The sequence below is a fragment of the Rhinopithecus bieti genome, unplaced genomic scaffold (genome assembly GCF_001698545.2).
Source record: "Rhinopithecus bieti isolate Rb0 unplaced genomic scaffold, ASM169854v2 scaffold_39006, whole genome shotgun sequence".
NCBI classification, from domain to species: Eukaryota; Metazoa; Chordata; class Mammalia; order Primates; family Cercopithecidae; genus Rhinopithecus; species Rhinopithecus bieti.
Window position 1 is genome coordinate 507,502 of NW_016816568.1, and position 12,692 is coordinate 520,193.

General features: G+C 37.8%; 1 long non-coding RNA gene across 3 annotated transcripts in view; it reads left to right on the forward strand.

Moving 5' to 3' along the window:
- The window catches only part of LOC108517187 (uncharacterized), a 170,506-nt gene that overhangs the window by 154,457 nt on the left and 3,357 nt on the right, over nucleotides 1-12,692 (forward strand). For all 3 annotated transcript variants that reach the window (XR_001882024.1, XR_001882030.1, XR_001882026.1), the window contains one exon: nucleotides 4,263-4,392. This is a non-coding gene — a long non-coding RNA (uncharacterized LOC108517187). The remainder of the gene's footprint in view (nucleotides 1-4,262; nucleotides 4,393-12,692) is intronic.

Here is a 12,692-nt window from a genome sequence, read left to right on the forward strand (position 1 = left end):
CAGGAAGGGGAACATCACACACTGGGGCCTATCATGGGGAGGGGGGAGGGGGGAGGGATTGCATTGGGGAGTTATACATGATATAAATGATGAATTGATGGGTGCTGACAAGTTGATGGGTGCAGCACACCAACATGGCACAAATATACATATGTAACAAACCTGCATGTTATGCACATGTACCCTAGAACTTAAAGTATAATAAAAAAATGAAAAAAAAAAAAAAGTCCTCGTGATCAATACAGTCTTCACTAACTTTTAGATTGGCAGCTCTCAAATCCTTTAAGTAACAAGGTGGTTGATAAATAAATACATACCTTATTAAATACAATGGCAAAGCGATTTGTTTTGAGAATAACTTCTAGGACTGAGAAGAACTAAGACTCCCCTGGTTCTGACTCAGAAATCTGTATTAAATTGAAAAGTTGAAATAGAAAAACAAAACTTCAATAAACGCAGGGACAAAGGTGGGAGAAAACAAAAGGAAACATTAAAAGAAAAACAAACAAAAAATAAATAAATAAAACTGCTCAGAACATTCCTCTGGAGCCATTTATAATTCCTGGGTATACTTCAGTATTTAAATTACTTGTCTGTTAATTACCTGGGCTGCATCTTATCACCTGGTCACATGTTTTAAGCAGAACACAAACTAGACTAGAACAAAGTAGTGATCGATGGGAATTAGTTCCATGATGTACTATTGATTGCATATAAAAAAGGATTTAGGGTTTATCACATTGCTGAAAAGTGTTTGTTTTCTCCCACAGATGTAGCCATTAGTTAGCATAGCATATGGCTGGAGGGTAATTAAGAAGCTAATGCCTAGTAGAATGAGGATAAATAAACTAGAGGATGCAACCACATTACATCCCTCTGCCACTACTTGTCTTTGTAATAGAACTTTAGCCCATGTGTAGTGATTCTATTTCATGACATGGAGCACTCTGAGAAAAAGCAAGTTTAGGAAAGAGAAAAGAAATCCAGAGTACAGTTTGCACATGTTAACTTTAAGGTGTCCACTAGACATTCATATGTAGGTATTAAATAAACAGATATTCAAAAATATTTCAGTAAAGAAGGATAGGGCAAGAGATAGAAATTTGGAGGTGAAGCATGAAACTGATAACTAAAACTGTCACCAGAAAGGAGTCTCAATCCAGATCCCAAGAGAAGGTTCTTGGATTTTGTGCAAGAAAGAATTCAGGGTGAGCCCAAAGAGTAAAGTGAAAGCAAGTTTATTAAGAAAGTAAAGGAATTAAAGGGTGGCTTCCATAGGCAGAGTAGTGGGCTGCTGATTGACTATTTTTATGGTTATTTCTTGATCATATGCTAAACAAAAGGTGGACTATTCATTAGTTTTCTGGGAAAGGGACAGGCAATTCCCAGAACTTAGGGTTTCTCCCCTTTTTAGACTATATAGGATAACTTCCAGAATTTGCCATTAAATCTGTAAACTGTCCTGGCACTGGGGGGAATGTCTTTTAGCATGCTAATGATTTATAATTAGCATAGAATGAGCAGTGAGGATGACCAGAGGTCACTTTCGTCACCATCTTGGTTTTGGTGGATTTTGGCCGGCTTCTTTACTGCATCCTGTTTTATCAGCAGGGTCTTTACAACCTGTATCTTGTGATACCAATCCTCCTGACCTCCTGTCTCACCCTGTGACTAAGAATGCCTAACTTCCTGGGGATGCAGCCCAGTAGGTCTCAGCCTTATTTTACCCAACCTCTATTCAAGATGGAGTCACTCTGGTTTGAATGTCTCTGACAAAACCATTGTGAAAGACTAAGATCACCCTGGGAGTAAGCCTAGAAAATAAAAGACAATTGAACCCTGTGGTTCTCTAGCATTAATCACTGGGAAGAGGAGAAAAAACAAAATAGGAGACTGATAAGAAGCAGCAATTAAAGTAAGAATAAAAAAGACAGTGATGTCCTGCAGGATCAGTGCAAAGTTGTTTCAAAAAGGAGGGAAGCATCAATAGTGCCAAGTGACAGTGAAGGTCCAAGTTAAATGAGGACTGAAAATTGACCACAATGTTTGATAACACAGAGGTCATTGGTGACTTGAAAAGAGCAGTTTTAGTGGAATGATGGGGACCGTAGTAGAATAGAGAATGTCAAATATAAAAATGGATATAGGCAGAAACATTGCTCTTTGAAGTTTTTTTGTCACGAAGAGGATCAGAGAAATGTGGTGGCAGCTGAAGGCAAATCTACTGTCAAAAAACAGAAGTGTTTTTTGTTTTGGTTTTGGTTTTTTATTTTGTTTTTAAGTGGAGAATTACAGCATTTGTACATGCTGCATTGGGAGAGAAAAGTTGATTGTGCAGAGAGAGGGATAGCCATTGTAAGGGAAGAGCTCTAAAGCACGGTCCATGTGGAGGAATTAGCTTTGAATAAAAGCCAGGGTTCACTGAGTATTACAGGAGAACAGTTATTGATAAGAATAAGAAAAAGATCTTAATCATTAGCGCGGGTGGCAACTGTAGTCCTCTTCAAGAGGAGAAAGGGAAACACTCCCAGCTTTATGTGTTGACCCTGAAGATGTAGCTCCCACTTTAAAATCACAGCATGTTTTCTCTCTGAGGATATTAACACTGTTGGAGGGGCTTGGTCCAGGTGCTTTGATGTCTTTTCCCCTCTAACTTTCGGAATCCAGCTATTATGTCAGGTTCCTTTTTCCCTTGTTATAAATTTTTTCTTTGGGGCCCAGTTGTTGAAATCATTCACATTTTTCTTGTCAAAATATTATTTGACCCATGTAAATTAGTCTTTGCAAATACATAATGTAAGATATTCCTAGTTCTACATAAATATCAATTACAGCCCTGTTTGGAAAACCAATATGCTCATTCTATGAGGAAATAAAAATAGTCAAAATCATGGAAGCCTTAGGATACAATAGGAGAGCCTCGTGGTCAACAATGGAATGTGTCCTCCTTGTGTAACCTTGCAGAACACTGATTGATATGGCGATTACAGCTTTCGTATCTTTTTTGGGGGGGACAGTCTCAGTCTGTCTCCCAGGCTAGAGTACAGTAACGGGGTCTCGACTCACTGCAACCTCTGCTTCCCAAGCTCAAGCGATTCTCCTGCTTCAGCCTCCCGAGTAGCTGAGACTACAGGCACCCACCACCATGCCTGGCTAACTTTTTTATTTTTAGCAGAGATGGGGTTTCACCATATTGGCCAGGCTTGTCTCGAAATCCTGACCTTGTGATCTACCCACCTTGGCCTCCCAAAGTGCTGGGATTACAAGCATGAGCCACCATACCCTGAATCTTTAAAGTCTCTTCTTGCATATAGCAATATTTTGCTGTTTGACCAAGGGCTCAGTTTTGATGGGAAGTATATGGAATGGTGAGAAAAATGGAAAAACTTAATCAGATAGATAATCTTCTGAATAATGAGTGACAGAAGCTCACAATTACTCTCACAAGCAGGAAGCTAAATCCAATGGACAGTCAAAATGGGAAGGAAAGGAAAAGTTACAGAAAGGAAAGGTGTTTCAGCTCAAGTCTGCTAAGAATTTTTTGTCTCAGTCAGGACTGGGTTACAGGGACAAAGGTTGATAATATATGATCTTGATTTATTGTTAGTACTGCTGGGAGAATCTTAGAAGGCCACTGACTAGGGATGTCAACAAGATAAGCAAATGAGCAACTGATCCAAAGTTAGAAATAAATTTTGAATATTGAAATGTGTAATTGATATTAGGATGATTTTCAATATAATCCTCCATCATGAAATCAGTAATCAAATACAATTGAAGTCACAGCTAAAAGGTCAGAATTAACCAATTTTTTCTTTTGAGGCAATAATGTTAGGCCTTTATAGTTCATACAGACACCAGAATCTGGATATATACTTCAATTAATATCAATTTTTGAGATATTTTGCCTAAGGGGAAAACAGGTACCTGCTGAAAGCGTATGTTTTTTTCTTTTCCTTTTACCGGGAAAGGTTCAGCTAGCTTGAGAAAGAGAAGACTCAGAAGTCCACACTGCTTCTATAATTCACATGGTGACATTTAACTGTCAGCTATTATTTCTAAACTATTAACTTTTATGAAAGCTATTTAGACAATGATGTCTATGGTTAATAATACTGGCTTCAAAAATGTCTTTGGGTGAAGGACGGAATCCTCATGGCAGTTTCTGCAATCTTTTCATTTTTTTTTTAAGAAAAAATTGCAGCAACAGTTTGGTGGTGTCCCATTTTCTCTCACTTAGAAGCATTCCTTTCTTTTTTCAGGATGAAACACCTTCAAGGATTGTCCCCTGAGGGTATTGTAAAAGCATTTTCAAGCTTCAAATTAGACTGGTCGCTACAGGTGGCTTCAGTACCATGTCCTTGGTGACTTATACACAGTGTCCGGCAGACAGTAAGTACTCAAGAAGAAGATGCTGAATGAGTTATAGTAGTTGGAGAAGGAGTTTTATCTCAATTGAGAGTTGATTGTTAGCAATGCTTCTATTAGGAAGGAAAAGTCAAAGTAAAATCAAACAAAATATTCCTCTAATTGCATTAATTTTTTTGGCTCTCCAGTTTCTTTCACAGTTTCTGCTTATAATGCTACTCTGAACAGGTTCCAAAATCCCTAAGCCATGCCAGTTTTTAATACCCTGGGAACATTCAATTTTATTTTTTTTAAAGCAAAATTTCTATATATCTCATTAATTAATGGTTTTCACCTAACAAAGCTAACAATGTAAACTCAGGAATTTTAAAAGTATTAACTAGAGATACCTTTAAGAATACTTATGGAGTTCATGAACCATAAATAGGAGTTGTTACACTCTAACATTTTTTGCTCATTTTTCAAATATCAGTCTATTAAGACATTTTATTTCTCTGACCTGATTTTCCCTGAGGCAACATATACATATTTGCTTATGTAAAGGATCAATAGAAAAGTGATTCTCAGAAAGAAAATCATTAAATTATTCTAGAAATCGGCCTCTGCACAACAATGAATGAAGTAATCTTATTTCTCACTAATAGTTCCAGAGAAATAATTTTAATTTTTGAATGTACCTGTATCTCCAGGTCTAAGTTAAAATGCTCACGTTTCTGTTGAAATGCTCACCTCACTGTCTCTCAAAGCACAAAATAGAGTCTGGGTTTCTGTGCACCTTCACAAAGGAGCCCTAGAATATTCATTCAGGAGAGCAAATTTCTCTGCCCCTGCAAGAATAACAAACCCAAACTTCTAGAGGGGGTCAAGTCCAGAGGGCTGCACAAAGGCAACAAAACCATCCTTAATACTTCCTGTGTGATACAGAGCCAACTTCAAGGTATTGCCAATCAGCAGTCAGAAGTCAGCCAGAAATACCCAACCTCCATCATAAAAGTAAGGTCTGCCAGAGGCTGAGTGAATGGTGTCTGTTTAACCAGGGCATCATTTTTCTTCTTTTTTAAATCAGTCTTTCACAGTAATTCAAAATTTGAAGAAATACTTCCTAGCACTCTTATAGCAACTTTAAATTTTAAAAAATATTTTTATACTTATCATCTAAATGTTGTCTTAAAAACATCTGTAAGAGCTATTTTGTATATGAGGTTACTGATACAGAGAATAATGAAATGATGGTTCTAAAATCACATAGAAATTGAATGTCAGAGTCACATTCAAGTTTCACAATTCTCTGTGTGTAGGTTAGTGCTGCCCTTTTGCAAGGAAAGAACTTAGAATTCTCATCTCTGCCCTCATGACAGAGACATTTAGAAAACACAGACTCACTAATTATCTACATCCTAAAGCAAAATTTTAGTTAATCTTCACCATTTATTTTCATGAAGAAATTTAGTCGAGTTATTATGAAAATTATTTCAAAGAATAGAATCTGTTGGCAATGATGGACTCTAATGAGCAGATACTAAGCTGTTACATTAGTTTCCCAAAATTAGTGCCCTTTATATTGCTTCCTTAAATGTAACCATTTCTGCCAAAATAATTAGATATTAGTCCTTGAAATGAAAAGCCATGGGAAACTAATTACATAAAGTTGAATGAATATCTTAACTTTGTTGTGTGGCAGGCCATGGCCAGCCTTGTTTATAAAAAGCCCCTAAGTAAACGTAAGTGTAAGACACCTGGACCCTACAGACACAAAGAAGGAAGTGTGTAATGTGGCTGAGAATGGCCTGCCATCACAGAGCTCATTTCCTCTGCCTTCTGTGTTACTCACTAATGCTGCAGGTGGCCACGTGACTTAATTCTAATCAATAGAATATAGAAACAGAAACAATAGGCACCAATTTCAGGCCTGTTTCGTAAGAATTTCTCCAAGCCCTTTCCTCTTTGACAAGCTTGTTACAACAGGCACAGTGGCCTTGGAACCCATGTGCTGAAGATGACAGAGGCATAGAATGGAACAAGCCCAGAACCTTGCTTGATTCACCACATGAGCGAAATTTGTCTACCTATTAGGAACAACAATTTTGGAAGCTGCAATTATTGAACTTCTGTCCATCTTGAGCTAGAAGGACAGAAAGAGAGTTTGTGAGTGCAGGTGGTATTAATTTAACCAATGTCTAAAGTATAATCCCAGCTTATGCACACAAAAAAAAGAGGACTTTGCATTAGAATGGTTCCACACAATTTCAGGACTTGAAGGTATATGGACAGCTTGAGTCATGATCTTGCTAAGAAATAGAATGTCTTGCATGGAATCATGATAAAATGGGTGTTAGTGTGGCCCTTTCAGGAGGTGTGAAGCTTAATGCCTGGCTCTGTCCCTGGTCCCTTAGACCAGGAATATTCCTCTCCCTGAGCAGAGCGTGAACCCTCTCCACCACCCTGGTTTTATCTTCACAGGAATGAAAGGAGGATATAGGGAGGCCATGATCACTAGATGTATCCATTATTGATGTTCTTCTCATATCCCTTTGATAATTGATAGAGCATGTGAGTAGGACTACTTGCCGTCTATAAATGGAATCCCAGTCTTCTCCGATTATTTATATGTTCAATTACTATAAACTTATTGGATGAAACATACAAAGATAGTAAGCAGAACTTATTGGATGATACGCAAAAGGAAACTTTACTTTTATTTTCACTGAACCTTTAAAAGCATGCCATGAGTCGTCTTTGTCCTCTGCCCCTGGATGAAATTTAGAAAATGTCCTACCATTTTTCTGAGCATCTTCATGTAAAATATAGGCTCAATTCATAACTACTGTGATTAATCCACTGCTGCAATTAAAACTTTAAAATTCTTTCAAAGGTTCACCTTTGGTCCTCCCTAATTCTTCTGTAGGCAAGCCATATGCATGGGAGAGTGGAGTATTTCTCTTTCCCTTACTTGTAAAACTGGTTACAGTTATTTAGACTTGAAGGAATAACAGATCTGTAAATATTATTATGGGAATATAATATCTATTATCAGTATCAAATTATTAGAATAATCCAAAATTATAAAATTAACATGACTTACAAGTGAAAGTGTCTACACATTTAAAATTAAATCTAATTTTTTTCTCTGATAATGGTTATAATCATACCTTAAATATTGTTCATTAGAAAACATTGGACATCAGCCAGATAATAATTTTAAATTCTTAACCTTAAATCCTAATTCCTTCAACAATACTGGTGCTTAATTTAGGAAACAAATAATACTTTTTTTTTTTACTGAATTGTAATTCAGGATGAGAATGTATTACCTCAGGCAACCATATGAGATGCTATTAAAATGCAATTTATTCTACTACATAAAAAATAACTAAAATGCTCTAAATCACAGAAGTGGTGTAACCAATGAACTGAAATATATTTCAAATTATTATATTAAAGTCCAAAATATGTTCATTCTACTTCTATGCACAATGTAGCACTCCAAAAGCCAATGCCACTTTTAAAATCTAAATTTGGTTATAAGAAAACATTTTGAAAAGCATTAATAATTGTTGAAGCTGGGTGAGGAACAAATGGGTATTCATTATATATTCTCTCAATGTTTACATAAAGTTTACATAATACACATTTTGTTATGGTAACTATTGTTTGAATAAAAAGAAACTTAAATTTGAGCCAATTAATTTTACTGCCTATAGGAAAACACAGTGGCTCTTTAAGTGGGACAGAAATACAGTTGCCAAGCAAAGGGGCACACCAGGTATTACTCCAATACCAGGTTCAGGTGTGGCAAAAGAACCAGAAATATCTGAAGTTAACATATCAGACAACCTTCAAGCAGACAATCTGCAGCAAAATAAAATACCCAAATACCACATATCCACTGTGCCAACCTGAATTTCAGTGGATATTGTATTTCAACCACTATTCATAATGTGTGACCACATATATATTGTATATGTATATAACCACCTACATAACCATGTATAACCACAATCCTGACTTTTGTAATAAGTGCCTTGTTTCTTAGGAGTGTTACCATATATAGATACATCACTAAATGACATATTACTTAGTTTTGTTTACTTCTGAACTTTATGTAAATGGAATAATATTATATGTACACTTTGTCGACCTGTTTCTTTTATTTAAAAAAAAAATTTGAGAGATTCATTCATGTTGATATACTTACCTGCAGTTCATTTATTTTGTTGGTATTCTTTGGTATAACAGTATCAACAAGGTATTTTTGATTATCTATCAATAATCTACTTTTGATGAATTTTGGGGTCATGCTTACTTTCTAGTTATTACAAACAAAACAACCTTATTAATTTTATGAGTATGAGTTAATCTAGGGTAAATCTAAGATTGGAATTACTGAGTGATAGGATACCTGTTCTATATTTTTAGGTACTGCCAAACTTGTTCTCAAAGTTTTTTGTAGCAATTGTCATTAGCAATGCAGACAATTCCCATGGCTTTTCATCCTCACTAATACTTTTAATTCTTCGTTTTTTGGCCAGTTATGCAGGTATATTTTTAGCTTTAAATGTAGCAATGCCTATGATGGTAAAGACTAGAAAAAGAGAAAATGATATAATTCTCTAGCCTTAAGAGTTTCACCTATTTTTCAGATTCTTGCCAATAATAACCTTAAATAATAAAAACAAGGGATATTCCTTGAGAGTGCAAGGCAGTCACTTCTAAAGTAAAGCAGAAATAATTAGCTGCTTGGGAAGACTAAAATTAAGGGAGGCAGATCTTTTAAATGAATAACAATTAACACTGACATTTAAGTTTTACTACGTACACTGAGTATCTTTCATTTACCCATTTAGACCCACCTTATCCTTCCCTATCATTATTAACAAGACATCCACAGGACCCATTGCCTCTGGCTTCTGATTGTATTCAGCTACTGGAGAGCTCCAGCAGAAAATAGGAAGAAGAAAACTACCTCTTGCAGGAAACTAAGACCGGCCTGTGTTCTAGAGGTGCCACTCCTCTCCAGGCATCTCTCTCCACAGGACCCTCTCATTTTGGGTTCCAGTAACCCCTTACTCCCCTCATTCCTTCAGGCCTAGGGATGGTAGTGATTTTGTTATTTCAAACTCTAAGGTAATGGAGCTTCCCTTACACCCTTGATAACTTTATAGCTTATTCGGCTTTGTTGAGTTATTCTAATTTGCATATGGCATCTGTTTCCTGTTGGGACACTGACTGATATACAACTATAGTGATCCTCAAACTTTAGTGTGTATTAAAGTCACCTGGCAGACTTGTTAAAGCAGAGATTGCTGAATAACACCTCTGTAGTTTCTGATTCAAGAGGTCTGGATTGGGACCTGAAAATTTATGCCTGTAACAATTTTCCAGTTGATTCTCAGAGACTACACTTTATGAGTCACTCTACTACTACTCTATCATGTCTCAGACTCAATGGGACTTAGCCACTGTTGGTCTAGGAGAAGGACCAGAATCTATTATAGTCCTGAGTTCCTTTGAGGAAAAAGTATTGGGTGAGTGTGAGAATACGCCAGAAGCCCTAGAACCTTAAGATCAAGGGAGAAGATTATAAAACATCTTAGGTGTTAACAGGAATACTCTATCTCTGGTTTCAGTAAGCAGAAGAACAAACAAAAGCTATTTCGTTGATTTAGCTTTTTTCTTCCTAAAAATACATTAAATCTAGTTTGGTTGGAAAATTTTATATACAATTTTCTTTGGAAGCAAACAGTAGCATGTTAAACTATATAGCTTGAGAAATATTATTAATTTTCTTCTCTAAATGGCAAGTAGAATAAGGAGAATGTAAAAGAAAATGTCCAGGTTTTAAAAGGCTATATAGATCTCTTTAATTGATTGTAAAATAGTGGGAGGGAGCCAATATTCCAATATTAATTGAGCACCTACTATTTGCCAGTCTCTTATAAACATTAACTCCTTTTATCCTTCCATAGAAATCAAAGTAATAGATAGATAAGGACACAGAGAGAAACATGAGAAGTTAAATAGCTTGTCCAATTTTCATAGCTCATGATAAAGTTAGTATTGAAACTGAATGCCTATCTCCAATGTCTACAATTTCCCCACTAAGCCACACTGGTCCCAAAACAGAACACAAAGATTGTCATGGATGCTATACTGCCCTCAGGACTGAGCATGGCCTGCTGACAGCTCTCAGCCCTCAGTCGCTGCTCTTGGCTGGAAAGGACTACTTCGCTAGGCTGCCTCTACTCACTGAAGAGTTTACTGAGGTTGCGTAAAGTTCTCAACCCATTGGCAGACTACAGCCCAACTATTCCCTCTGCCTACTTCTGCTTCCCTTCCATGATGGCTAATCCAGAGAACATTCCCTAATAAATTGTCTGTATGCTAATTTCCATCTCAGTGACTGTTTCTCAGAAAATCTAGCCTGTGGCAAAGATAGCCTCTTTTGGTCATTTAAATTGATAAGAAAACAAGGAATGGCTCATAGAACCATAAGATGGTCAATAATTTGAATGCTCAGAGTTCCATTTAAAAATGTGAACAGTGATTTAACTGAAAAGGTCAATAGCTCCTATACTGACTTGAATATTGATGGATTTCTAACATAAGAAACAAACACAGAAAAATTTGGGACAAAGTGGGATCCTTAAGAATACATGAATATGCATTTTTTTTGCCTTATCTCTCTTGTCCTCCCCTCTCACTTCCACCCTCCTCCTCCCTCTCTAATGCTATTCTCATGTCTTTTTTCTTTCTCTCTCCTTCTTGTATCTCTCCCTCTTTCTAATCCTCTCTCTTTTTCTATAGTCATGTGCCTTGTGTTTCAGAGAAGATAGTTTATTCTCCCCTATATCAGCTTTTAAATGGAGTCTCAGCATTTACCACCGTCACTTTGATTGAGGTTCTCTTCTTGCTCCAGCTTATTAAATTCTGAAAACAATCATTCTCTTTGTGTTGGGGTAGCAGCAACATTATTAGCTTTTTTTCCCCTGAGATTCCTAATCGCTTTTCCTAACTCCCTTAGTCAACCTTACAAACCTGAGGAAGTGTTGTAAATTCTAAAGTTGCACTTAAGGAAAATTAATTTGAATCCTGTGGGTAGGTGCTTACTTCTCTAACATGATTGGGACCAGTAGTTGTTCAGTTAATCAAAAACCCAGTTTATAGTTAGGACATACATCTTAAACATTTTAACTTAAAACTACGAATGCATGTTTATTTGCCACTACATATATTCATCTTTTGTTGGGGAGCTAAGGTCTTTCTATTAAGTGAAGATCAAATGATCAGAGTTCTACATCATCTTTCTTGAACAAAATCTGTAATGTGTCATCTTCAGTTTCCAGTTTCACTTACTTTAAGGTGGAGCAAAAACATAATGACACTTGTGAAGCAACCTGAACAAGGAAATTCCCCTGTGAACACACCATCTTTTTTTTTTTTTTTTTTTTTTTTTTTTTTTTTGAGACGGAGTCTCGCTGTGTCGCCCAGGCTGGAGTGCAGTGGCCGGATCTCAGCTCACTGCAAGCTCCGCCTCCCGGGTTTACGCCATTCTCCTGCCTCAGCCTCCCGAGTAGCTGGGACTACAGGCGCCCACCACCTCGCCCGGCTAGTTTTTTGCATTTTTTTTAGTAGAGACGGGGTTTCACTGGGTTAGCCAGGATGGTCTTGATCTCCTGACTTCGTGATCCGCCCGTCTCGGCCTCCCAAAGTGCTGGGATTACAGGCTTGAGCCACCGCGCCCGGCCAACACACCATCTTTTACAGTGTTCTCATCCAGAGCCAATATGGCAAGAACTATTTAAAATAACCCGTTTCGAGCAAGATGGCCGAATAGGAACAGCTCCAGTCTCCAACTCCCAGCGCGAGCGACACGGAAGACCGGTGATTTCTGCATTTTCAACTGAGGTACTGGGGTCATCTCACTAGGGAGTGCCGGACAATCGGTGCTGGTCAGCTGCTGCAGCCTGACCAGCGAGAGCTGAAGCAGGGCGAGGCATCACCTCACCTGGAAGCGCAAGGGGGAAGGGAATCCGTTTTCCTAGCCAGGGGAACTGAGACACAACACCTGGAAAATCGGGTAACTCCCACCCCAATACTGCGCTTTAAGCGAACAGGCACACCAGGAGAGTGTATCCCACACCTGGCCGGGAGGGTCCCACGCCCACGGAGCCTCCCTCACTGCTAACACAGCAGTCTGCGGCGATCTATCCGCAGGGCAGCGGCAAGGCTGGGGGAGGGGCGCCCGCCATTGCTGAGGCTTAAGTAGGTAAACAAAGCCGCTGGGAAGCTCGAACTGGGTGGAGCTCACAGCAGCTCAAGGAAGC